The sequence below is a fragment of the Protopterus annectens genome, chromosome 5.part0 (genome assembly GCF_019279795.1).
Source record: "Protopterus annectens isolate FY-2018-M chromosome 5.part0, PAN1.0, whole genome shotgun sequence".
Taxonomy (NCBI): domain Eukaryota; kingdom Metazoa; phylum Chordata; order Ceratodontiformes; family Protopteridae; genus Protopterus; species Protopterus annectens.
Genome location: NC_056735.1, coordinates 389,737,528 through 389,764,441, shown reverse-complemented (window position 1 = coordinate 389,764,441; position 26,914 = coordinate 389,737,528). Strand labels below are relative to the sequence as shown.

Below are 26,914 nucleotides of genomic sequence, written 5' to 3'. Positions count from 1 at the left end.
ACTCCATTAATATAGTCAAAAAATTCCATAATGGTGTCTTCCCCTTTCCATAAGCTAAAAATATCATCCAGGAAACAGAGATAAGTCAACCATTGTCCTGAGAATTTACTGTTAAATATATGTTCTTTTTCCCACCTGTACATTACTAAATTTGCTAAAAGGGGGGCACAGCTTATCCCCGTTGCTGCCCCTTTAATTTGCATATAAAATTCACCTTCGAACATGAAATTATTTTTCAAGATGATATTCATAAACATCATGATGAAGTTAGTCATGGTGTTACTTAGATTACAAATCTCCAATAAAGCCTCATGGAAAAAATGTAAACCCTCATAGTGTGGGATGGAGGTGAAGAGGTCAACCACATCAATGGAAAACATTCATCACATGGTAAAAATCATTCTTTCTAGTCGGGCAGTCCCATGAATCCCGTAAAATATGATCAATATTTCTTATTTCTCACAACCCTTTTAACAAAAATACCCAATGGATAGGTCATACTATTCTCGGAACGTATGATTAATTTATAGGTGGGGTCATACACATTTTTATGGATTTTAGGAATCCCAAATAAAATAGGGATAGTGGGGGGGGGGGGTGGTCATTACGTAAAAATTCCAATGTTTCTTCATTGATAACTCCCTGGAATAGTGAGTCTTCTAACCTTAGTTGTATTTTTCTATGGGCAATATTTATCAAGAAAGCTACCTCATATTTATTGTCATCTTGCAACATACTGTAGATTTTTAGTGTAATCAGTTTTCCCCACTGTTGCCATCCCTCCCCCCTTATCAAGTTTCATAAATCTTAAGTTGTTGTTTGCTCTAAGTTCCTTTAAAAGTTTGTTCTCCTCAAGGGTTAAATTAAAATGCCTACACTTAAAACTGTTATATAACTCATGGATCTCTTGTGTACAAACTCTGTCAAAAGTGGCAATGGTGGGATGTAGAGGTGGGCTAAAACAATTTTTCCGCCTGAGAGAAGTGGATGTTCCCCTGGGATGGTCAATACCCTTAAATAAATAATTTAAATTTAATTTCCTAGTGAATAATTTAAAATCAGTAATGATCTATGAGATATCCCTCTTCCTAGTTGGTACAAATTTGAAACCCTTTTTCAGGAGTGAGAAATAGTTCTTACTAATCCCAAGCCCTGCGTAATTAAAAATATTAAAACCTTCATTAACATTTCTGTAGCAGCCTGTTCATTTGCATGCGAACCTTTTTTTACAAATCAGGAAAAACAGTTAATACCATCATTACTATGTCTGGGTTTGCCTTCTGTGAGGGATTCTTTACACACGGTGAAAGAAATCCGTTGGTCATAGGACTCTAGGCCTGCCAAGTCAAGCGTGCGTGTGTAATGCACGCAAAAAGAGGAAGAGGGTTTTCGGAAAAGTTTCTGTTCCTGAAGGTTTTCCAAATTTATCCCCCAGCAATAAAAAGTCTAAAAAAAAACCCTACAGTGTTTCATGGGCTCCTTTGTATGGAATTATGCGTAAATCGCAACCGAGAAAATCTGGTTGTGATAATACGCAAGTACCAAAACTACTCTTAAACTTAAAGAAATAAAGTGCTGTTCAGCTGAAGACCTTCCAATTGAGTACCTAAAACTAGCAACCAAATAGCATTGCCTATCCTATCTCAATCCTTATAAATAAGTCTATCCCAGGAATCCCACATTCCCTTTCTCTGGAAAAAGTCACACATTATCCATCTGCACAAAGGGAAATTCAACAGACATAAACAATTTAAGACCTGTAGCAGTCATTATCTCCCCTTGCCAAAATACTTAAAAATGTATTCAAGAACAATTGCTAGACTATCTCCTGCAAAAACTCCTATCCCCCATACAACATGGCTTCCATCCTTCTCATACTACTAGCACTACCCGTCTAACCTATGTAGATACTGTCAATAAAGCTAAAGATAATGGTAATCTAGTCTCTTTCTTATTTCTGGACTTGTCTAAAGTTTTCAACACAGTTTGTCGCAGCAAACTCTTACTTCAGTTGTGCTCACTAGGTCTCTCTCAACCCACCTGTCTGTTTCAAAAGCTACCTGTCCAATTGTATCAGTCAGTAAAATGGCACTCCACACACTCTCCTTACCTCCGAGTCACCACTGGTGTACCAAAAGGCTCTATCCTTTGTTCCCTGCTCTTTAACATTTTCACCAACACACACTATACTTCACACAACAAGCTACCCTAATACAATACACAGAAGATTCCACTGTCATTTGCACATCTAACATGGTACACCTCCAAAAAATTACTCTGGAAGCTTTAACAGACACTGAAACAGAGCTTTGTAACTCACAACTCATGCTCAACCCAAAAAAGATCAAACTACTACCGTTTTCCCCCAAATTCCTCTCTCATGAAAAAACAAAATTTGAAGTCCTCTCTCTTGATTATACAGCCATTGAAGTCTTCTTATAGCAAACTATTAAGGGTGATAATGGATAATAATCTAACATTTGATTTGCATGTACAAAATTGCATAAGAAAAATTCATAAAAAAATAGGGATGCTTTACAGGGCCAAAAACTCTCTGACTCAACTAAAAGTATACTTGTCACTACTTATCTCCTCCCCACTCTTCTTTATGGTGCTACCATCTTTACTAAGCTACAGGTGTCACAAAAATTTAAACTTGAAAAATTCTATAACAAAATTGCTAAATTTGCAGCACATAGCCGTTTCAGAACCCACCACTGTATAGCACTGAATAGCCCAAATTGGTTAGAACTGTTCATCAACTAACATATACACAACTTTTTACCACCTATAAAATTATCCAGCATCCGTCCAGCACTAAAAAACATTATACACAATTGTGTTTCCACTTGGTCATTGCGATCCAGTGACCAAAAACTGCTATCGGTCAGGTCTATACCCTTCTCTAATCTTTAAAAACCACTCTGAAAGACTTCCTAGCTAAAATCTGTCTCAGTTCTTGCTCAAAACCAGGCTAAACTATTTCCCTAAAAGTGAACAAGTACCTTTTCATTCCTTATACCTCCTTACTCCCTTTTTCACTTACTTCCGTACTGCTACCTAATTCTTTTCCCTCACTTTCTCTCTAACTATACCATAAGCCTATTTTTTCATCACTTCATATTGCAATTCCTGTTTGTATTAGACTAACTTGTCTTTAATTTCCCTATAAACTAAAATTTCTCTAAATATTAAATGATTGTCATATACCTTGTATAGATTCTTAACGAATGTTTTTATATTATGTCTAATTTGTTATAAGTGTTTAAACTGCAGATGTTTTTCTTTTATTTTTTGAAGATTGTATAATTGTTCTTAAAATGTTTTGTAATAATTTGGAGCTCTTCTCCCTGGGTCTTCTCTGAAAATAGTCTTCTACCCAGTTGGACTTTCCCAGTAATCAAATGTCAATAAATAAATGTCATAGTAGGTCTGAAGATGGTGCACCCCATATTGAATATGGTGTGCAGTTTCTGAGGTCAGACAAGTGTACGGAAGTCAAAATGTCTGAAGGCTTGGAAAATAAAAGTTGCTAGAAAGAAAACTAAAAGGCCAAGTCTTGTAGACAAGCTTGCATGGTAGAAGCATACTTTAGGAGAAAAAGAGGAAACCTTTTATGGAAATATTTATGCTAAGTAGGCAGATGGAAAAAAATACAACTAGATGGGATAAAGGAGAGTTAAGAGGTTCTGGACAATATTTAGAAGGAGTTAGTTTCCTCAACATGACATCATGCTTTTCACCAGAAAAGTCTTTTGACTGTCTTGTGATATCTTTCTGGAATGAAATGCTTCAAAAAATAAATGAATAGGATTCTAGTGGAAGGAGTTTTGATTCCACTTCACAAGAGTAGTAAGACTAAAACATTGTGCAGCTGTATGTTTCACTACCTGCTTGGTTCACTTAGTTCCTGGAGCACTTGATTTGCATTTAGCTGCAGGAATATGTTAAAAATTATGGGATTATTTTGGACACCCAGCACATCTTCAGACAAATGCATGGGACTGACTGTAGTCTTAATGACTGTCTTCAGGACTTTGGAAAATTCCAAGCAATGGAAGAAATCTTTTTTTGTTTCTCTTTTAGGCTGCATTCATCACTGAAAACTGAAAAGCTTTTAGTTTAGTAGTTGTAGATTTACTGATCTGATGCTTTTTTCTTCCAATAAACATCTTTATTAAATTAACGTGTGTGATACAGGCAGTCTTGCATGTATATAAATGAAAAACCTTGCCAACACTTCATTTGCAACCATTATACATCAGACACCATTGAAACAACTGTAGTTGCAAACAGTATACATCACTTGTAATCTATCCTGTCATTGTCAGTTAAGCATTATATGGCTCATTCAAATCCTGTCTCTTAAACCTAATTCCTTCTCTGCATATATTGTTTCTACGATTCCCATTTTTCCTATGTAGTTTACTATGTCCCTTCTCTAAAGATCCCAATTCCAGTTTTATCTCTGTTACTATATTCACTACTTCTAGTAAAGTTGTTCTGAACTTTGATTTTCATTTTCTAGTAATTGCTTTTTTTTGGCAACCACCATAACTAGACTCAGCAAGGCTTTACTATGTCTAGGCAATTCCAGTTCTGTATTATAGCTCAAAAATATCTCCCCATCAATCCAGTCCGCTCACCTGGCATCTCCAACAGAGCGGTTCACAGGGAATCCATAAAGTCTGCCAACTCATTACACTCCCAAAAAATATGTTGCCAGCCACCTCTTTTTTGCCCATCACATCTCCAACATTTGCTATCCATCTGAGGAAAAATTCTTTGGAGTCTGCTTGGGGTATAACAATACCTATATAAACACTTCCAGGCAAAGATCCTAAATCTTCTAGATTTTGCATTTTTGGGAGATGTATAACCCCCCATTTTCTCTTTGCGAATTGCTTATCCAGTCTCTCTTCTCAATCTTTTCTAAGCTCCTCTGACTGATTTTTATAACTATGCAATATTTTATATGCTCTAGTAATTATTCCTTTTTAATGGTAGCCTCTGTTCTAGATTCTATTAAAAACTCTACCAGTCCTGGCCTTTCATTTAGGACCCCCCTGTTTCTTTCTCTTTGCCTGTACTCTGATAACAATCCTTGATAGGGAAGGCAATCTCTAGCCTGCAGTCCAAATAAATTCTTAGCCTCTTACCATTCTATTACCTTTCCCTTTCTAGTTATTTGTTCCCCGTACTTTGGTTCCTTTGCCAGTTTTCTCCAATACATTCCAGACCCCTCTTGCCTGTTTTCTGTATCCCTAACCACTGTCATCCCTATCGGCAGAATCTCTTTTCTCCATTCTCGTGCTGGTTTTCTTCTTAGAATACTCCCTGCTATTTGTATGAATATAATACTCTGTATAATTTTTGTTGTTCTATGTAAGAGTCTGCATCCAAAATCCCAGCCTCTCCTTATTTCTTGAGCGTCCCCCGTATCATCATCATTCCTTTCCACTTTTAATTATAATTTTCTGATTGTGCTATGTACAAGAACCTTAACTGTGTTGCTCTAAAATACCCCTTCAAATTGGGTAATTGGAGTCCGCCTTGCTCTTTTGGAAGAATCAGCTTATCCCACTTGACCCTTGCTGTCTTCCCTTCCCAGATAAAATCCTTCAACTCTTTTACTTGCTCTCCACAGCTTATCCTCTGCTTGATAAAAATATGCTTCACCTGTGTATAAGACTAAAGGGACAAAAACATTGTAATTGCTTGTGTCTTACTGTCCATATAACAACGTTTCCATTTTCTCAATTTGTGTATTATTTTCTGTTTAGTCTCTTCCCACATATCCTTAGCTACCACAATAGTCATTTCTAATCCATACTCCTAAATGTATTTATTTATTTTACATTTGTTGACTGGGATAGTTCGGCTGGATATGTCCATTTTCAGTGGAGGCTCAGGGAGAAAAGCTCCACATACCAAAAGAGACAGTACCTTCACATGTTTAGAAAAATATAGACACAGAATACAGGTAGATATCAATATACACAATGTGCAGACTTGCATTTGATTGGCAAAGACGTATCAGAAAATGTGAACATAGAATACAGCATAAATGTGAACATGGAATACAATCAGATCTCATAATTCACAATGCTTAGACATTCAAATGCTATGAGGCATAGATACTTGGCTAAACAGCAAGTTGGGTAGCAAGACCTGTATTAGTGAAGTTGTTAGTCAGGTTTAGAACAAGAGCACAGCCAATGAGATGTGAGGTATTTTTGAGTTCTTTTAAGTAGGGGTAGTGAGGTTTCCTTGGTAACAGTAGTAGGGAGTAGATTCCAGCTTTTACCGGTTGAGTTGGCAAATATAGCATCGCCTGTAGAGTTGTTGTATTTTTGGGTCAGTATCATTAGTTTATCAGCTGAGCGTAATGGCCAGGGGGCACTATGAGGGGTGAGTATATTTTTGAGGGCAGGGTTATCAGGTTGATGGAGTATTTTATGCGCTACTATAAGCTGGTTGAACTGTAGAACGGTAGGGTACTCTAGCCATCCCAATGCTTTGAGGTTCTGGCAATGGTGTGTCCTAAAAGACATGACACTAGCGAATCTGGCTATATGATTGTAACATCCTGATAATTTTTTGAGATCAGTTTTGGATAGGTTGGTGAGTACAGGGGAGGCATACATTAAGGGTAGAGAGGAGGTGTGATCTTGCAATAACTACCCTAGCTAGGGGGGTGAGGAAAGGTTTGGCTCTGTACAGGGAGCCAAGTTTTTTGTTGACGGACTTATAGTGTAATTGACATGTTTATCAAATTTAAGGTTGTTGTCTATTATTATGCCTAGAAGCTTTGTATGGTCATCAGGGGAGACAATGGTGTCATTGCTAGATTTGATGTTGAAGGAAGGAGGTGAAATTCTAAATTCTACATTTGGGGGAGAAAAGTAGTAGCTTGGTTTTGTTAGGATTTAGAAGCAGGCGGCGATTAGCTAACCATGTTTCTACCGTGCTGAAAGTGGTCTGGGTGAGGGTTAAAAGTTGTGTAGGAGAGGAGGTGGAGCATATTAGTGTTTTCATCTGCATATTGGATGCAGGTGGCTCCTGGGATGGTAGTGTGCAGATCATTGATAAAGATAGAGAAAAGGGGACCTAGTATGGACCCTTGTGGGACAACTAGGGTTAGCGGAAGTTGGGATGACAGCTTGCTCTGCCATAAGACTGCCTGCTGTTTACCGTTTAGGTAGGAGTGAAACCATTGTATTGCATGTTGGTCTAAACCGATGGTTTGTAGGGTACTGAGCAGTAGCTGATGGTTGACCATATCAAAAGCTTTTGAATACTGTTAAATACTTCATTTTATCATGTCCCCATAAATATGGATATTACTGGACTAATTTATTTGTGGAGACCTAATTTACTGCTATTGCCTTTGTTTTTGCTTTATTAATTTTGTATCCCGAGAAGATCTGAAACTGTCTTAAAATGTTCCACACCACTGTAATGTCCCTTTTTGGTTTTGTCACTTATAAAATATCTGCAAACAGAGCCAGCTTTTCCATACCAGTTATATCAGTGAATTTCTGATTGCCTTATTTTCTTTGCCAATGGTTCTAAATATAATGGAAACAATAAAGGGGAAAGCGTTCAACCCAGTCTGGTTCCTTTACTCAGACAGAATCTATTAATTTTCGCCTCCAATCCCTTGTATATACTGCTAATCAACCTTATAATTGTATCAGGGAAAGTATTGCCCTGCTCATGAAGTCCCAGTCTACTCTGTCAAATGCTTTCTCTGCATCAAGACCCACCAGTAACAGTGGTATTTTCTTACATTTTGCTTACTTCTGGATCATCAACCCCCTCCCTCAAAACCTATTAACTTAATAGTAACACACAAAACTATGTACATCTTTAAATATTGAAGTTTTTGCTTCCTAATAATAAAAATGCTAAGTTGATAGCCACACAGACAGGCTAGAGTTAACCATAAAGAAAGGTTAGTCATGCTAAGATACATTCTAAGGCATGTGCTATTGTTCTTGTTGTTCCTTCGGCTTTTCCCGGTTAGGGGTCGCCACAGCGGAACTCCGGTCCGCTAATGTTTTGGCAGTAGATTTTCACGGTGCCGAGGTGCCAGCTCAATGCCCAACCTTCAACGAAGGCACGCCCATTCATGCATGTCTTGTAGGTGCTATTTGATTTAGTCTATCTTTATAGCTGTCCTTGAATGCTTGCAGTAAACACTTTCTCCAAGCCATTTCTCTTTATCAAATTGTCCTTTAGTGACATGCAAACCAGACACAAAACTGCTAAGGGTACTTGTTTACCAGAAAAAAGCCTTATAATATTCTTTTTTCATTTGCATACTTTGTAATAAACTTGTTACTGGATAACGCCTAGGGTCTTAACCCAGTCATTTCCCTATGCAAGCACGGAAAAAAGCACATTTATTTTATTTATTTTATTTTACATTTGTTGACCAGGCTAGTCTAGCTGGATATATGTCCATTTTCAGTAGAGACCCGGGGAGAAAAGCTCCAAACACGAATAATGACAAAGTTAACAATACATAGAACCATAAAGAATCACAATACAGAGGTAGCATTAGTCTACAGAACAGTTATAATATTAAATTTGTAAACTAAACAATTTTAGTAAAAATTAAATTAAACAATTCTACAAATACACTAGAAGGTATGAGGAAGTATTAGTTAAGGGAAAATAATCTATATATTATTCTAATATTCCAGAATAGGAGTAGTAAGTAGATTTGGAGGCAAAGGTTACAGGTCTGTTAATATTGTCAAATGTTTGCCTCCCGTCCACAAAACCACACTGGTCCATATCCATCAATTTTGGTATCACTTTTGCAATTCTTTTAGCCATTATAGACATAACCACATTATAATCATGATTTAGTATTGAAATGGGGCTGTATGAAGCTGAATCTTACAGATCTTTACCTTCTTTAGGTATTACCATTACAGTTGCCTTCTTCCAGGATGCTGGTACTTCTCCTCTTAAAATACTGGTAAACAAAAGCTTCCAGACCTTTATCAGTTTTTTTCCCTCCTAGCTTCCAAGCGTCGCAGGAATACCATCTATTCCTGGGAATTTTCCTGTAGTTTGGTTATACATAGCCATTTTTATCTCTTCCTATCCTAGCTGTTAGTAATTGAGCCTCATCTTCCTCTAACCTTGGCATATTTAATTCTTGCATAAACATTTCCATTTTTACCTTTTCTTGATTTCTCTGTTTCTCTGCTTTATACACTCATGACATTTTTGAAATCTTTCTAACACTTCTACAGGCTCTCTTGTTATCTTACCTGTTATAGGCTCCCTAACTTTGGTGACAGCCCTTTCCACTTTCTGTTGCCTGAGACATTGTGCTAACAGTTTTTGTGCTCCAGAATTATGAAAAAACAGTTGCTTAGCAGCAATCTTTCTAAACTCATGCAGCCTTGATGGAGTTACTACATATCCGTAAGACAAACTCCATTCGTGCAACCCGCAGGCAAGGCCTTAACCTGGTCTGTGACATTAATAGAACTTGTTGACAGGATAGATTTGTATCCCAACGACTTCCTGTCTGTGGAATAGACTCCCTCTCCATGCCAAGCAGAGTATCTCTCTAGCCCTCTTTAAGAGGAACCTTGACAACTGGATGGGAAACAGAAAATATACCCCTGAGATCCCACCAGGGGAAACGGGTGCTAACTTTGAGGGAACCTGGGCGAAATTCTTGGCTAGGCTTATAAGGGCCCCCGGGCCAACAGCCAAGTGTCATCCTATGAACCTATTATCAAGGTCGTCCCTAATTTTCTGTTTGGCATTCTGCAGTTGCTCCTTTTCTTCTGACAGATTCCCTGTATTTTGCAATACTTTAACAGTTGTCAGTCCCTCTAAATAATTCATAGCCATATCTCCCTTTCCTTTATTTCCACCCTAGTTTTAAACTCCACTTTAATTTTATCTCACTGACTAGCTATATTTTCAGAAGAAATTTCTATCTTCTCTAGTAGCTCCTGAATTAATTCCAAAACCCATTCCTTAAATTCCTCTCTTTTCAGCAGATGGGAAAGCACCAGTGTCCCATTTTTATTTCATTACCATGCATTTTTATTTAAGTTATTAGAGGATGATCTGAAATTGTTATTGGGTGGGTTTTAAGACCTTGAATTAAATGCACATGTTCCTGTGAGACATAAATTCAGCCTAGCCTAGCCCAGTTTTTGTATCTTGGAGAATAACATGTAAATTCACTCTGAACTCCTACTATATTCCCATGTTCCATATCAAACACTTTCATAAAATTCTTCAAAAATTTTTTGTATCTTGGAGAATAACATGTAAATTCACTCTGAACTCCTACTATATTCCCATTTTCCATATCAAACACTTACATAAAATTCTTCAAAAATCTACCTTCCTTTGTTATATTTATTTTCCCCTTCTAGGTTTCCCAGACACATCTCACTGTTGCAAACCAAATTCCTTTCTCCACCTGTAAGTAATATTCCTTGCTGAAAGCTGATTATTTCTCCCAGGATTTTCTTAAGCTTCATATTATAGCAGTTTTAGCTGGAATGTAAATGCATGCCAGTGTAATCCTCCTCCCTTGCCAGTAGCCCCTTAGTACTATTATCTTTTTTTCCCTTTTCTGTCACTAATGGAGCTCCTCTTCCAGTTAACGGAAGTACTCTTCATTTCCTTTGCCCCAGGTATTCCGCTGAATAACTATCCTGAATACCTTTCTTTATCAAATTCACATGTTCAGTTCTTTCCAGGTGTCTCCTGTAGCATAGCTATTTGCACTCTACATTTTTTAATCTAGTTCACTACTTTCTTTTTTATATTTTTTTTAAGACCATTCAGATCGAAAGACATTACAGAAAGCATAATTTTCTTATATAGTTATTACCACCTTTTATGTATAACTGCTTTTTTGTTAAATGTCTAGTTCCAACTTTTATGTTAACATGCATATGCTGTTTGGCAGGTTGGTCTTTTATATAGTTGTTTCTTGTCATATCAATTTGAGCATATGCCACATCTTAACATAATTTTTTGTTTTTATGAAAGCTCTCAAACGGAAGAAACAACCCCCTCCCTCAAAACCTATTAACTTAATAGTAACACACAAAACTATGTACATCTTTAAATATTGAAGTTTTTGCTTCCTAATAATAAAAATGCTAAGTTGATAGCCACACAGACAGGCTAGAGTTAACCATAAAGAAAGGTTAGTCATGCTAAGATACATTCTACAGCATGAGCTATTGTTCTTGTTGTTCCTTCGGCTTTTCCCGGTTAGGGGTCGCCACAGCGGAACTCCGGTCCGCTAATGTTTTGACAGTAGATTTTCACGGTGCCGAGGTGCCAGCTCAATGCCCAACCTTCAACGAAGGCACGTCCATTCATGCATGTCTTGTAGGTGCTATTTGATTTAGTCTATCTTTATAGCTGTCCTTGAATGCTTGCAGTAAACACTTTCTCCAAGCCATTTCTCTTTATCAAATTGTCCTTTAGTGACATGCAAACCAGACACAAAACTGCTAAGGGTACTTGTTTACCAGAAAAAAGCCTTATAATATTCTTTTTTCATTTGCATACTTTGTAATAAACTTGTTACTGGATAACGCCTAGGGTCTTAACCCAGTCATTTCCCTATGCAAGCATGGAAAAAAGCACATTTATTTTATTTTACATTTGTTGACCAGGCTAGTCTAGCTGGATATATGTCCATTTTCAGTAGAGACCCAGGGAGAAAAGCTCCAAACACGAATAATGACAAAGTTAACAATACATAGAACCGTAAAGAATCCCAATACAGAGGTAGCATTAGTCTAGAGAACAGTTATAATATTAAATTTGTAAACTAAACAATTTTAGTAAAAATTAAATTAAACAATTCTACAAATACACTAGAAGGTATGAGGAAGTATTAGTTAAGGGAAAATAATCTATATATTATTCTAATATTCCAGAATAGGAGTAGTAAGTAGATTTGGAGGCAAAGGTTACAGGTCTGTTAATATTGTCAAATGTTTGCCTCCCATCCACAAAACCACACTGGTCCATATCCATCAATTTTGGTATCACTTTTGCAATTCTTTTAGCCATTATAGACATAACCACATTATAATCATGATTTAGTATTGAAATGGGGCTGTATGAAGCTGAATCTTACAGATCTTTACCTTCTTTAGGTATTACCATTACAGTTGCCTTCTTCCAGGATGCTGGTACTTCTCCTCTTAAAATACTGGTAAACAAAAGCTTCCAGACCTTTATCAGTTTTTTTCCCTCCTAGCTTCCAAGCGTTCGCAGGAATACCATCTATTCCTGGGAATTTTCCTGTAGTTTGGTTATACATAGCCATTTTTATCTCTTCCTATCCTAGCTGTTAGTAATTGAGCCTCATCTTCCTCTAACCTTGGCATATTTAATTCTTGCATAAACATTTCCATTTTTACCTTTTCTTGATTTCTCTGTTTCTCTGCTTTATACACTCATGACATTTTTGAAATCTTTCTAACACTTCTACAGGCTCTCTTGTTATCTTACCTGTTATAGGCTCCCTAACTTTGGTGACAGCCCTTTCCACTTTCTGTTGCCTGAGACATTGTGCTAACAGTTTTTGTGCTCCAGAATTATGAAAAAACAGTTGCTTAACAGCAATCTTTCTAAACTCATGCAGCCTTGATGGAGTTACTACATATCCGTAAGACAAACTCCATTCGTGCAACCCGCAGGCAAGGCCTTAACCTGGTCTGTGACATTAATAGAACTTGTTGACAGGATAGATTTGTATCCCAACGACTTCCTGTCTGTGGAATAGACTCCCTCTCCATGCCAAGCAGAGTATCTCTCTAGCCCTCTTTAAGAGGAACCTTGACAACTGGATGGGAAACAGAAAATATACCCCTGAGATCCCACCAGGGGAAACGGTGCTAACTTTGAGGGAACCTGGGCGAAATTCTTGGCTAGGCTTATAAGGGCCCCCGGGCCAACAGCCAAGTGTCATCCTATGAACCTATTATCAAGGTCGTCCCTAATTTTCTGTTTGGCATTCTGCAGTTGCTCCTTTTCTTCTGACAGATTCCTGTATTTTGCAATACTTTAACAGTTGTCAGTCCCTCTAAATAATTCATAGCCATATCTCCCTTTCCTTTATTTCCACCCTAGTTTTAAACTCCACTTTAATTTTATCCCACTGACTAGCTATATTTTCAGAAGAAATTTCTATCTTCTCTAGTAGCTCCTGAATTAATTCCAAAACCCATTCCTTAAATTCCTCTCTTTTCAGCAGATGGGAAAGCACCAGTGTCCCATTTTTATTTCATTACCATGCATTTTTATTTAAGTTATTAGAGGATGATCTGAAATTGTTATTGGGTGGGTTTTAAGACCTTGAATTAAATGCACATGTTCCTGTGAGACATAAATTCAGCCTAGCCTAGCCCAGTTTTTGTATCTTGGAGAATAACATGTAAATTCACTCTGAACTCCTACTATATTCCCATGTTCCATATCAAACACTTTCATAAAATTCTTCAAAAATTTTTGTATCTTGGAGAATAACATGTAAATTCACTCTGAACTCCTACTATATTCCCATTTTCCATATCAAACACTTACATAAAATTCTTCAAAATCTACCTTCCTTTGTTATATTTGTTTTCCCCTTCTAGGTTTCCCAGACACATCTCACTGTTGCAAACCAAATTCCTTTCTCCACCTGTAAGTAATATTCCTTGCTGAAAGCTGATTATTTCTCCCAGGATTTTCTTAAGCTTCATATTATAGCAGTTTTAGCTGGAATGTAAATGCATGCCAGTGTAATCCTCCTCCCTTGCCAGTAGCCCCTTAGTACTATTATCTTTTTTCCCTTTTCTGTCACTAATGGAGCTCCTCTTCCAGTTAACGGAAGTACTCTTCATTTCCTTTGCCCCAGGTATTCCGCTGAATAACTATCCTGAATACCTTTCTTTATCAAATTCACATGTTCAGTTCTTTCCAGGTGTCTCCTGTAGCATAGCTATTTGCACTCTACATTTTTTAATCTAGTTCACTACTTTCTTTTTTATATTTTTTTTAAGACCATTCAGATCGAAAGACATTACAGAAAGCATAATTTTCTTATATAGTTATTACCACCTTTTATGTATAACTGCTTTTTTGTTAAATGTCTAGTTCCAACTTTTATGTTAACATGCATATGCTGTTTGGCAGGTTGGTCTTTTATATAGTTGTTTCTTGTCATATCAATTTGAGCATATGCCACATCTTAACATAATTTTTTGTTTTTATGAAAGCTCTCAAACGGAAGAAACAACCCCCTCCCTCAAAACCTATTAACTTAATAGTAACACACAAAACTATGTACATCTTTAAATATTGAAGTTTTTGCTTCCTAATAATAAAAATGCTAAGTTGATAGCCACACAGACAGGCTAGAGTTAACCATAAAGAAAGGTTAGTCATGCTAAGATACATTCTACAGCATGAGCTATTGTTCTTGTTGTTCCTTCGGCTTTTCCCGGTTAGGGGTCGCCACAGCGGAACTCCGGTCCGCTAATGTTTTGACAGTAGATTTTCACGGTGCCGAGGTGCCAGCTCAATGCCCAACCTTCAACGAAGGCACGTCCATTCATGCATGTCTTGTAGGTGCTATTTGATTTAGTCTATCTTTATAGCTGTCCTTGAATGCTTGCAGTAAACACTTTCTCCAAGCCATTTCTCTTTATCAAATTGTCCTTTAGTGACATGCAAACCAGACACAAAACTGCTAAGGGTACTTGTTTACCAGAAAAAAGCCTTATAATATTCTTTTTTCATTTGCATACTTTGTAATAAACTTGTTACTGGATAACGCCTAGGGTCTTAACCCAGTCATTTCCCTATGCAAGCATGGAAAAAAGCACATTTATTTTATTTTACATTTGTTGACCAGGCTAGTCTAGCTGGATATATGTCCATTTTCAGTAGAGACCCAGGGAGAAAAGCTCCAAACACGAATAATGACAAAGTTAACAATACATAGAACCGTAAAGAATCCCAATACAGAGGTAGCATTAGTCTAGAGAACAGTTATAATATTAAATTTGTAAACTAAACAATTTTAGTAAAAATTAAATTAAACAATTCTACAAATACACTAGAAGGTATGAGGAAGTATTAGTTAAGGGAAAATAATCTATATATTATTCTAATATTCCAGAATAGGAGTAGTAAGTAGATTTGGAGGCAAAGGTTACAGGAGTAGGGATAGGGTTATGAATAGAAAGTGAAAAAAGATGTCAGTCTGGGTTAGTGCATGGACAAAGCCAATGAGCTTTCAGATGTTCTTTAAGATGTTTTTTAAAAAGAGAAGTAGAAGCAAGGGTAGATATTTCAGCAGGAAGCTGGTTCCAGGATTTTCCTGCAGTGTTTGAGAAAAGTGAATCCCCAGCTTTGTTGTTAGCTTTACTTGAGGAAATTAGAAGCTTGTTAGCAGACAGTAGTGTAGCTAGATTAGTATATGGTGTAATTAGATTAGTGAGGATAGGGGTGTTAGGGTAGTATAGGATCTTTTGCGTAATAAGTAATTGTTGACAGAGTATATGGTTTTGCAGTTCTAGCCATCCAAGTTGCTTGAGGTTACGGCAGTGGTGAGTTTTAAAGGGGGAACTTGTGATGAATCTAGCTATACTATTATAACAGGTGGAGAGTTTAGAGAGGTTGTTTTTGGATAGGTTGGTATATATAACAGAGGCATAGAAAAGGGTGGAAATGAGGTGGGTCTGGGCAATTGTTTTCCTTGCAGAAGGGTTAAGGAAGGGTTTTATTCTATAGAGGGTGCCAAGTTTTTTGTTAACAGACTTTATAGTTGAGTTTGTGTTCATCATAGTTGAGACGATTATCAATAGTTACACCTAGTAGGCGGGTTGTAGTCTCTGGGGTAATGTTGGTACCATTGTTAGAGGTTATAGAGAAGAAAGGAATTAGGTGATTTATGAGTAGGAGTAAAAAGCAGTAGCTTTGTTTTTTGGGGATTTAGGAGGATGCAGTGTTGCATAAACCAGTTTTCAACATTCTGAAACACAGTTTGGGTGAGGGAGTGGAGAGAGGATATATTCTTGGCTGCACAGATTAAGGTGGAGTCGTTTGCATATTGAATGCAGGTGGCTTGAGGTATGTTCATGTGTAAGTTGTTAATAAATAAGGAGAAGAGTAGGGGACCTAAGATAGAGCCCTGGGGTACTCCAATATTTACTGGAAGTAGTGAAGACAGATTGTTATGCCAAAGTACTGCTTGCTGTCTATTTACCAGATGAGACCTAAACCATTGTATGGCTTGAGGATCAAGAGAGTGAGCTTTTAGTTTGTCTAGCAGTAGGTTATGGTTAACCATGTCAAAGGCTTTTGATAGGTCAATAAATAGTGCAGAGGAAAACGAGTTATTGTTACGATTTTTATATATATAGAATTGGTAAAGGATAAGAGGGCAGTTGATGTACTATGGAATGGCCTAAAGCCATGTTGGCAGTTTGCCAGTATGTTATTTTGTAGTAAGTGGTTAAGTAGTTGTTTGTGAATACATTTTTCCATTATCTTAGCTAATGGGGAGAGTAGAGCAATAGGGCGAAAGTTAGAAAGCTCAGTAGATGGCCCTCCTTTATGTAGAGGGATGATATGGGATATCTTCCATAGAGCAGGGATTTTGCCCTCAGAGATAGTTCTGTTAATAAGGATAGAGATGGGATAGTCTATGGCTTTTGCGGCTATTTGTAGGTATTCAGATAGGAGATGGTCAGCAGAAGGGGTGCAAGGTTTAAATTTTTGAAGTAGCTTACAGATGAGAGTTGTAGATACAGGTTGTATTTGAAAGGTAGGTAATGAAGTAATGCAGATATTTGGTTGGGAAGCAGTGAGGGGTAGTAAAGAATTGGCCAGGGTTTGAATGGCTTCTGTAAAGTAGTTATTAAAGGCATCATGGATTAGGTTGGAGTTGTTATTGTTAAAACCGGTTGGGTCTGGAGTATTAGTGTGGCCTGGCTGAAGAAGTTTGTTTATCCCAGACCAGAATTTTTGTGGAGTTTGTTGATTGGTTTGTTGGAGGTGGAGGTAGAAATCTTTTTTGTCTCTAAGAATATCTCTCTTGGTGGCATTTCTTAGCTGTTTAAATTGGAGGTGGGTTGTTGGACATTTGGTAGATCTCCATTTAGCCCAGATTTTATTTCTGAGGAGTATTTTTTGCCTAGTTTGTTTTGTGAGCCAAGGGGCAGATTTATTTTTTATTCTAGTGGAGCGATAAGGTGCATGGGAGTCTAGGATTTGAAGAAAGTTAGAATTAAAGTAGGTAACAGCTTTGTCTAGTTCTAGATAGATTAGTGGTGACCAGTCACATGCTTGCAATTGATTTTTCTTTTGTCATGCTCTCTTAACCAGACTTTTCCTACTTAAAAATAGCATGCAAAGAAAACTGTATACCACATATAGTACTATTAAGAAAAGAAAGTATTGCAGTTGGCCTTCTTCCCTCTGTTCCCCTCCCCAAAGCTTTTTTCCAAACAATTACATGAAGTAGGGCTTGTAAGTCCCCACAAATCCATGAAATTTGAAAAAGCCCAATATTTCCAGATTTTCTTGTTTTTTCATATTTCACAAATATAATTATTGCATTATAATCCCACATTGAGCTACTGATTTTATTACTGTTCTCCATCACCCAAATCCTGCCTCTGCTTCATTTCCAACGTACTCGCTATTCTTCTATTAACTCTCGTGCTCTCTCCCTTCTCTCCAACATTTTCTGTTGAAACACTGGAAAAGGTTTCACAGGTACAGTCTCTCTCTGGTCTTTCTTATCAGTAGAACAAGAAGCAGAATCTCCTGTTTCACAGCTCACTTTTTGTTGGACAAACTTTTGTATTTCTTCCTTAGCATGCACTTCATCAAAAAATGATTTTGTCCCTCCAGGGAAGAACACTTTAAAGACTGCTGGATACAGCAGTTTGGATCTCATACTCATGTCTTGACATTCCCTGAATAGCAGAATGAATTTACTCTTCTGCCTGGTGTACACTGAGTAATCATTCTCTGCAAACACTCTGTTTCCCACTTTAATGTTTTGTCCTTCTGCCACAGAATCAAATCTTTCTGCTGGTAGGATTGTGTCTTTACTATTAAAGGTCTAGGTTGCTTTCTTATAGCTAGGTTTGGAGCGTACACACAATATGCCCTTTCAACTAACAACTCCTGCAGTGGAATACCAGCCCAGAAGTTGCCTGTTTGTGCTTTCAGAAAATTAATGTATTATGTTCCTTCCAGCTTCTCTGGTATTGCTGAAAATCTCATATTTTCCCTATGTGCTCTGTCCTCTAATGCTATTATTTTTTGAAACATCTCTTCCTGAGCAGTCTCATATTCAGCCAGCTTTTTCTTCATTTTGTCCTCTGATTTTTGCAGCTTTATCATCTTATCTGAATATCTGTTTAAAGCTTCTTCCATTTTTTCCAGCCTTTTGTTGTTTGTGCTAAAAATACTCCATCAGTGTTTTGTTTAGTTTAACCAGGTCTCTATGCAGTTATCATATCTTCCTGTAGCTTATTGGAAATCATGTCTGAAGGTTGCATTGCATTTTGCTGAACAGCTGCAGAACTTTCCCCAGTCAGTGATTCTTCCTCACTTTTTGTAGCTGATTTTTTCCATGTATTCTGTATTTCTTTATTCCTGGCATCCAGGCAGTGCACTTACTAGCCAGTTACTGAAATTTATCTGTAAACACAAGTCTACTGGCCTTCTCTGGTGAGTTTGTTTTCACACTGGTAAACAAGCTGTTACTCCATGTGCAGTCATCTTGGAAGTCACCTTACTGATGTCTTTTCCACCCATTCCTCAACCAACGGTTTTGGATCCATGCTTGGATCTGACACTTTTCAGACTTGGGGTCCATAGGTCATGCTCCTCCCCTTACCCATAAACCTCTCCAAACCCCAGCATTACCTCAAATCTCATTCGCTGCTCTACATTCGGACGTGGTTTCATGGCTTAGGCTTTAATAAGTGTGAACCATTTGCTGGCTAATATATTACTATAGCACTTTTTTCTTGCTATTCTTGTCTATTGTATAGCTTCCTCCCCTTATAGAAAATAAACTGCAGTAGTTTTTGCTTTTTTCTTACTCCTACGATTTTTCTACTAGGTTACCTGGTAACCTCCTTGGCATTGCTGGTATTACTCTATCTGTAGGGTATTCTGTATTTACCATTGTTGTCTTGGTATTTTATTTCTTTTACCCACTATAGTTTACTTTGAGTAAACTACTGTAATGGTTGTTGTTTTTTCTTGACCATGGCAGATAAACAAAGAGATTTTAAAAAGTGTATTTCTTGTGGCCGTAAGCTGCCAAATTAGACTCTCATAGTAGGTGTGTATATTGTTTGGAGGCTAGCCACTTAGATAAGGATTATGACATCTGCACTGCATTTGGGCACAAGGCAATGGTTGAGCATAGTAACAAATTAGATCTTAAGGGTCTCATTTCTCCACCTGCTTCATCGTCTGCCTCTCTGGAGCATTCCCGTCTGGAAAGAAGCCTTCAGACAAGCACAATATTCATTTACTGGATGTACATAGGCAGTAGTGATCCTGCCTTCAAAGAATGAAGCCTTTCAGGAAGTCAGACCAATTTGTCTCCTTTTTCAAAGCAAACTTGTCAGGCTGTGTCAAAAGTTACATTGGCAAGATGGTTGGCTAGCTCCATTTCTCAGATTTATCAGAGCAAAGGCTTGACTTTACCAAAAACTCCAAAAGCACATTCAACAAGATCAGTTTCCACTTGTTCTGCCTTTCTATCTGGACATCAGTTGATGATATTTGTACTGTTGCCACTAGTCCAATGTTTGTACATTTATTGCTCACTAAGTAAGTGGATATTTTTTCCAGGAATAGGGAGGTTTTCTGTTCTGCTGCCCTCTGGAATATCCTTCCATAAAGACTACCCTGGGATTCAAGTAGCTGGGGACTCTGTCCCATCGTTTGAGGAACAGATGGAAAAGGCAACATCAGATACAAAAGTTATATAGTCACCATAACAATGCATCTATTTTGCCTCTTTCTGGCCTTCCTCAACTTCCCTCCTTCCATTTTATGGAAGACCTTCATTTAGACTACTCTTATGCCCTTTAAGGCACACAGAATGTGCTCCCTGCTTACATCTCCAGAGCAGACCATCTGATTCCCTTTAGTCTATATATTTTGTACATACATATTGTAGGCAAACTCTATCTGAGCAAATGTTGGGGTTTGACGAGGATTATGGGTAAAGGCGAAGCCTGAGCTATGGTTTGAAAAGTAGCTGAAGTTGGATCCGAGGACTGATCTGAAACCCATCGGTTAAGGAAGGACAGAAAGAGACAACACAGATGCATTATTATGGTGAGTACATAACTTTGGTTTCTTTATGGTTATCAAGCAAGTTCATGTAAATTATCCTTGGTACTATACACTGGCTACAAGTATGATTGCAGGGCTGCAGTTTTTCAAGTGATGTTGCATGAGAAATTTCCCATTTCACAAAGCAGTGCAGACTCTGTTTCTTATCTTAAGTAAGAAAGTGCAGTGAATGAAGCCCCCAGCATGCTTGGGTGCGAGGGAATTTGATTGCCACATAAAAATCTGTGATGGAATTCCATTTTCATTTGAAAAATGAACCTGAAGTATTCATTCTTTTTTTTATTCTGGAGAAACAGTGGCTCACTGTTAAGCTCTCCCCCTCACAGTTCCAAGGTCCAATATTCAGTCTTGATTCTGGCCATTCTTTGTGCAGAGTTAATCTCTCTGAATGCATGGGCTTTCTCTGGGTACTCTGCTGTCCTCCTACCTCAGCAAAGCATGCTGGTTCATTGACTGACCATTTGACTGATATTTCCCTTGTGGCCTGGTTCATGGATGTAAAGGGTCTGTGATGACTAGTTTACTTACTGGGTTAACAATTGAAGAAATTTAAGCAAAATATGTTTAATTAGAACTCCTTTCTGTTTACAGAGGTGCCATATTTGGTGACTGTTCTTTCTTATCAAGCTTAAGTATGTAACCAGAATATTTATTTTCTCTAATAGCCCATCTTGGTACTGGTGTTTAACAAGACAAGCTGTTACAGTTACTACTCTGCACTTTTGCATTATGGAGAAAGCCTGGGTAGCTCTGCTAATTGAATAAACTATGTTGGGGGTTTTACACTTGCACAGAATTACTCCAAGTGAATATTGTAGCTCATTCTGTATCGACTGTAAATATTCTTAGTACCTTGCATTGCTGTCATAAACACATTAATGTATTAGAAGTTATGCTATGTCTCTAATGCATTTTGTGTGCTGTCTCCCCGTTCATCATCCTAAATGTGTAGTAATTGTGGAATGTTTTATAGGTTCATAGGCTTGTACTAAGCTATCAACCCCCAGGGTCTTTATAAGCCTAGCCATGCAACCCAACCCAGTTTTGTCCTTGAGTTCATTGAACGCCTGTATGGTGAGGGTATTTTAGTAAGGAGGTTGGTAAGGGTTGAGGGTGGGGGGGTATGTTAGTTTGACATCAGTTAACTTACTGTCTGCCTCTGTTAGTCAGTGACGTGGGGGTCAGACCGAGGGTGAATTTATGATTCCCCATCCAATGATCAAGGTTTTGTTTGATAAGGAGCAGGGATAAACTCTGCTTCAAATGGATGGGGAACCTATTCTGCAGTGCAGGAATCCTTTGAGACCAGTATCGGTCTCTCCAGCATGTTTTATTTATGTCAAAGTTCATGTCCTTGGATCTAGTGTTCCTGGTGCTGTTTGTTTTGCGAATGTGCAAGAGCGCCATCAGTGCTGGGTCTGAGGATGAGTTATATGCCAGCAAAGATCACTTCTCAGTAACTTGTAGGAGAGCAGAGAGAGAGAGGGGGCCTTATGGTGATTTTTATAGGGCAGGGTATTCATATTTTGGATTCTTGTGGTAAGAAACCTTTTGAGGGCATTCCAACTGTTGCAGGTGCCTGGTTAGATACATGCCAATGGGGGCATTGTATTAGATAAGTCTCATATGTGCTGAGTAGTTTGCTACTATAACTTCCTTGGACCTGGATGCCATATCCTTTCTTATGAGCTGGCCAACATAGAATGATTTTCTTACTATCTTGTCTACATGTTGGTCAAAGGCCAGATTGTCAACATATGTTTCCAAATCCCTAACTACTGGGTAAATTCTTATAGGTTCATAGGTTCATACTAGGCTATCTGCCCGAGGGCATTTATAAGCCTAGCCTAGAGTTTTGTGGCTTTCGCCACCCCTTTAGTTTGGAGGATACTATGCCCATTATTTTAATGTGCCTCTGTCAAGCTTAGGGGTGTTTTTATCAGTGGAGTAATTAGCTTTGGTAGACAACACCCCAAAGGGCAGTATAATGCAATTCTTCATGTTGAGTTTTAATCTGTGGATTTGGAACCAATCATTTGTTTGTGTTTGACCCTCTTGTAGGATGTTTGTGTCATGGAGAGGATCTATGATAGCTCCCAGTTACAACCATCTGCAAACATGTTTAGCCAGAGGCCTTCGACATTCGTTTTGACTTCTGAGAAGTAGATTCCAAACAGGAGTGGGCCCAACATAGAGCCCTGGGGTACTAAACTGGTGACTGATCTCCTGGTGGAAGTAGTCTCACTAATCCTGACTTCTTGGGTCCTATCTGTGAGCCAGCCAACAATCCATTGAGTTATGTATTTCTCATATTCTTAGCTCTCTTTCTCATACTTCCTATCTTATCATTATCTCTCAAAGTATTTTTTAACTTTATATGATGTCTTTTGAGTTAAACTGTGTGTATTTTAGTTATCTTTATCAGACTTAGTATATTATAATTATATAAGTATTTTTTGACTGTAACTATGTGAGTCAGTATTAAACTCACTAGTAATAATGAGTAACTGTAGAGTTGTTAGTTTCTGTCTTTTAAAACTTTCTTTAAACTCTAGTATGTTTTGCCTTAATGTATTCTCTGTGGAGCTTTTCTCCCCGGGCCTCTACTGAAAATGGAAATATCTCCAGTTAGACTAGCCCGGTCAACAAATGTAAAATAAAATAAAATAAAATAAAATAAATGTAGGGATTTATGTCTAGTTCTGAGAGTTTGTCAACAATACTTGAGTGGGGTAATTGTGTTGAACGCCTTGGCCGGGTCAAGGTAGGCAATGTGCACTGTTTTTTCCCTCACCATAGCCTTGGTGACCCTCTTGAAAATGTTCCCTTGACAAAGCCAAACTGGGATGGGTCCAATGTCTATGGGTTGATTATTTCCATGGTAATTCATTCAATGGCTTTGCATATTAGACTTGTTAGATTGATGGGTCTGTAGTTCCTGGGTTCTACTGATGGTGTACCCTTGTGGAAAGGGATGACCGCTGTGGTTCTCCATTCACGTAGTACGTAACCAGTTTTGATGCTGTAGTTGAATAGTGCCTCTGGTGGTTCTGCTAAGTCATGCTTGAGGCTCTTTAGGAGGCAACAGGGGATACTGTCAAGGCCCATTGAAGCAGTGTTTTTTGGCCTTGGTGAGAGCTGCCAAGATCTGCTTCCTGTTAGTAGTTGAGGAGAGTATACTAGAAGGGATTTCACAAGGGGTAGTGGGGGATGAAGTTAGAGCTAAATTTTATCAGCTAGAATATTTTACTACGTCACCCTGGTCAGTGAAGGTTGTGCCATTTGCTACCAGATCCAATGTTTTCTCCTTCTGGCTTCAACTGGTGGGTTATCAGATCCGATGACAGCCAAATCTTTGAGGCTTCAACTTACTGGGCTCAGTCTCCCTTACCCACAATGCACCACTCCCCTGCAGATACCATAGATCAAATTTGCTGCCATTCCAGTCAGCAGCTTGATGCATGGTGGTGCAAAAATTTACCTTTGTTGGTGCTTTTTGTAGTACTTGTTCTTATACCCCTTAGATATTAGTTATAGGATAGGTTCAGTGGCTTAGGTTTAGATATTAGGTTTTCTCTTAGAAATGTTATTTTGTGTGTGTGTGTGTGTATATGTATGTGTATACTTAGGAGTGGGCTTTTACCACCTGTTTGAGATTTTTTTACCTGCAGTGTTAACTCTGTTTTGCATGTGTGTGCTTTTGCATAGTGTTTGTACTGTTTAGTGTGTTGTGTTGATTTTCGTGGATAAGGGATTCAAGAAATGTGTTGCTTGTGGACACAAGCAGCATTTACAAGATGTGCACGACAAATGTGTCTATTGGGTCAGTCTTCCTCAGCTGGTGCCCCATCCCCTTTTTCATCATCATATGGTACAATAATGCTGATTAATTTATCTCCATTTTTTACCACTCTGAATTTATCTGGCAACCTATTAAATTCCTGCTTTTATGTATATATTCTGTATATGTTACTGTAATCAAACCAACTAAATTCCTGACTTATATATATATATATATTCTGTCTATATTACTATAACCACTATGTGTAACACTGTTTCTACTTCCGTACCAATTAATGTTTATTTTTTTTTTCTGCATCTATGTTCTTGTTGAAGCTTTTCTCCCCGGGCCTCCACCGAAAATGGGCTCTCTTAGGCCCAGTGGACTTTCCTGGTAAACAAATGCAATAAATAAATAAGTCTGTGCGTGGGGCTAGTCATCAGTCTGTTTCTGGACACCCTATGCCTGTTCGTCTCCAATCCAACCCTCTTGCTGGGCTTTCTGCCTCTTTTCCTTCTCCTCTGGCTTTACCAGAGTGGAAGTCTCTGGTAACAGGCGGTGCAGAAATAAGCACCTCGACTCCCCCAAGGAGTCCTTCACTGAGGATACTGACCTTGAGAAAGGAGGTGTCCCCTAAGCCACTGTGTGATGCCTCCTTTGGTGATTTCTTGGAGCTTCTTCACCAGTGCGGTGGCTGATTCACCAAAGCCCCTTCTCCAGAGTAGTCAGTATTTTTGAAGGCTTTTGGTGTGGGCCCATCCATACACTGGGTGGTTCCCCTTCTAGATGCGTGCATAGACCTAGTGTCTCAGAGCATGAAAGGAACCTGACATGGAGCCTATTCCTAAATATCCTGACAAAATTCTTGCTCTCCCAAAAGGATCGGCCTAACTGGAGTAAGTGTCCGGCCATGGATGTGATCGTGGTGGTGGACACCACAAAGGAGGAGATCTCAGAATTGAGTTCTGCCCATTCTTCAGAGAATCTTGGGCTTTGAACCATCTAGGGAAGTGATCTTGTGTTTCTGACATTCCCTCTGGGCACTCAACTGCTTATCCCACTTGACAAGGCTTCAGTGTGATCTTGCAACTGAAGTTTCAGGGAATATTAAGATGCAGCCATCTCCGGAGATTCAGAAGAGACTGGAGACTCTATCTACTCTTCAGTCCATTGCCAACAATTCCATGCAGCTGATTTCCAGTGCTGCCGATGGACCGTCCCAAGTGGCTTGCACTGGCATTGCCATGTGACACCATGCTTGGATGTTGGCTGTGCAACTTTGTGGACCGCTTCAAGGCATCTTTTGTTAATGTCCGTTTAGATGGCTCTTCCTTGTTCAGGTCTAAAATAAGGACACTCTTAATAGCAGTGAGCTAGATGGGAGGATGCTGTCTGCTATAGGAGTGCGTTTTGCTACCCCTCAGTGTATCCTCTCAAGGAATCAGAATGGGAACAAACATCTCTTTAGAAAATCGCAGCAGCTTTCCCATGATGCTTCTTCTGAGGGTTCCTCCCATGGCTGGGGGGGGGGCATAATGGGCATCACGCGCAGAGCAGGGGTTGTCCGCAAAATCAGGGCTTCCTCCTGAGCTTTCTCCAGTGGGCCCTTTCAGCGATCCTGAAAGGTTGCCTGCCCTGCTCTGGAGGCAGTTGGGAGTCACTTGACTCTTCACCCAGAAGCTTGAGGCCATCACCTTGGACATGTGGGTGTTGAGTCATATCTGGAGGTTGTACCATTTCCATTTTAGAAATTTCAAAGCTTGGTCACAGATGCCTCCAAGATGTTCCACCCTATCAGAGACTGCTGGCAGTGGGTGAGATTCAGAAGTTGCTGGCAAATCAAGTCATCTGAGAGGTCCCACGAGAGCAATGATGATACAGGACATTCTTGTATCAACATGAAAGTTTTGACCACTTGCTGTTGTGCTTTCAGTTCTTCATTTGATGAACTGTGTACAGTTTTTTAAATAGTCTACAAAAAGATGAGAATTCTTTACACACTGTTTTCTGGGAGCCAAATTGCAGCCATGACTTAATCTTTTAAGTAGACAACTTAATGGGTTAAGGGCAAGACAAAAGAGTAGAGATGAGTCACAGTGGAATATCCCCCTTTAAATCTTTATTCCTGGAATAATAATTTGTCCTTTATCATGGCTTAACTAATCTTTATTCCTGGAATAATAATTTGTCCTTTATCATGGCTTAACTGCAGCGTGGTTTGCCACTGTTTCATGGTTGCTGTAATGTAATTGATCAGTGTAGGGTGTATCTTGTACATTTTTAAGCACTCTTATCCATGAATGTGGGATACCGTCAAATGCTATTTTATAGTCTATCCATGCCATACTTACTTTCTTCCCCTTTTTACAGTTCTCCATTATGACTTTAATGACAAATGATCCTTTGTTTCATATAACTTTCTTTCATTACCCTTTTGTTATATTGCCATGATTGAGTTTTCTTCTAAGTGAACTATAAACTATCAATTCCAGTGTGTAGTTTATATGTCATTGGAGTTATTGGCCTATAGTTTTTAGGATAGCTTGCAGGTTCACTCTTAATAAGGAGCATTGTTTTTCTTGTTAATCAGGCTGGTGTCTGTTCTGGGTACGCATATAAATAGTTCTTACTCATGGCCAAATCTTCATATAAAGATGTTAATACATTTAGTCAGAAGTTAGGTACTGCATCTGGGTTTGGAGTTTTCCAATTAGGAGCTTTTCTTAA

General features: G+C 38.5%; 1 protein-coding gene across 1 annotated transcript in view; it reads left to right on the top strand.

Annotated features, from left to right (window-relative positions):
* Positions 1-26,914, top strand: part of LOC122802652 (mitochondrial pyruvate carrier 2-like) — a 656,608-nt gene that overhangs the window by 246,376 nt on the left and 383,318 nt on the right. The window lies entirely within an intron of this gene.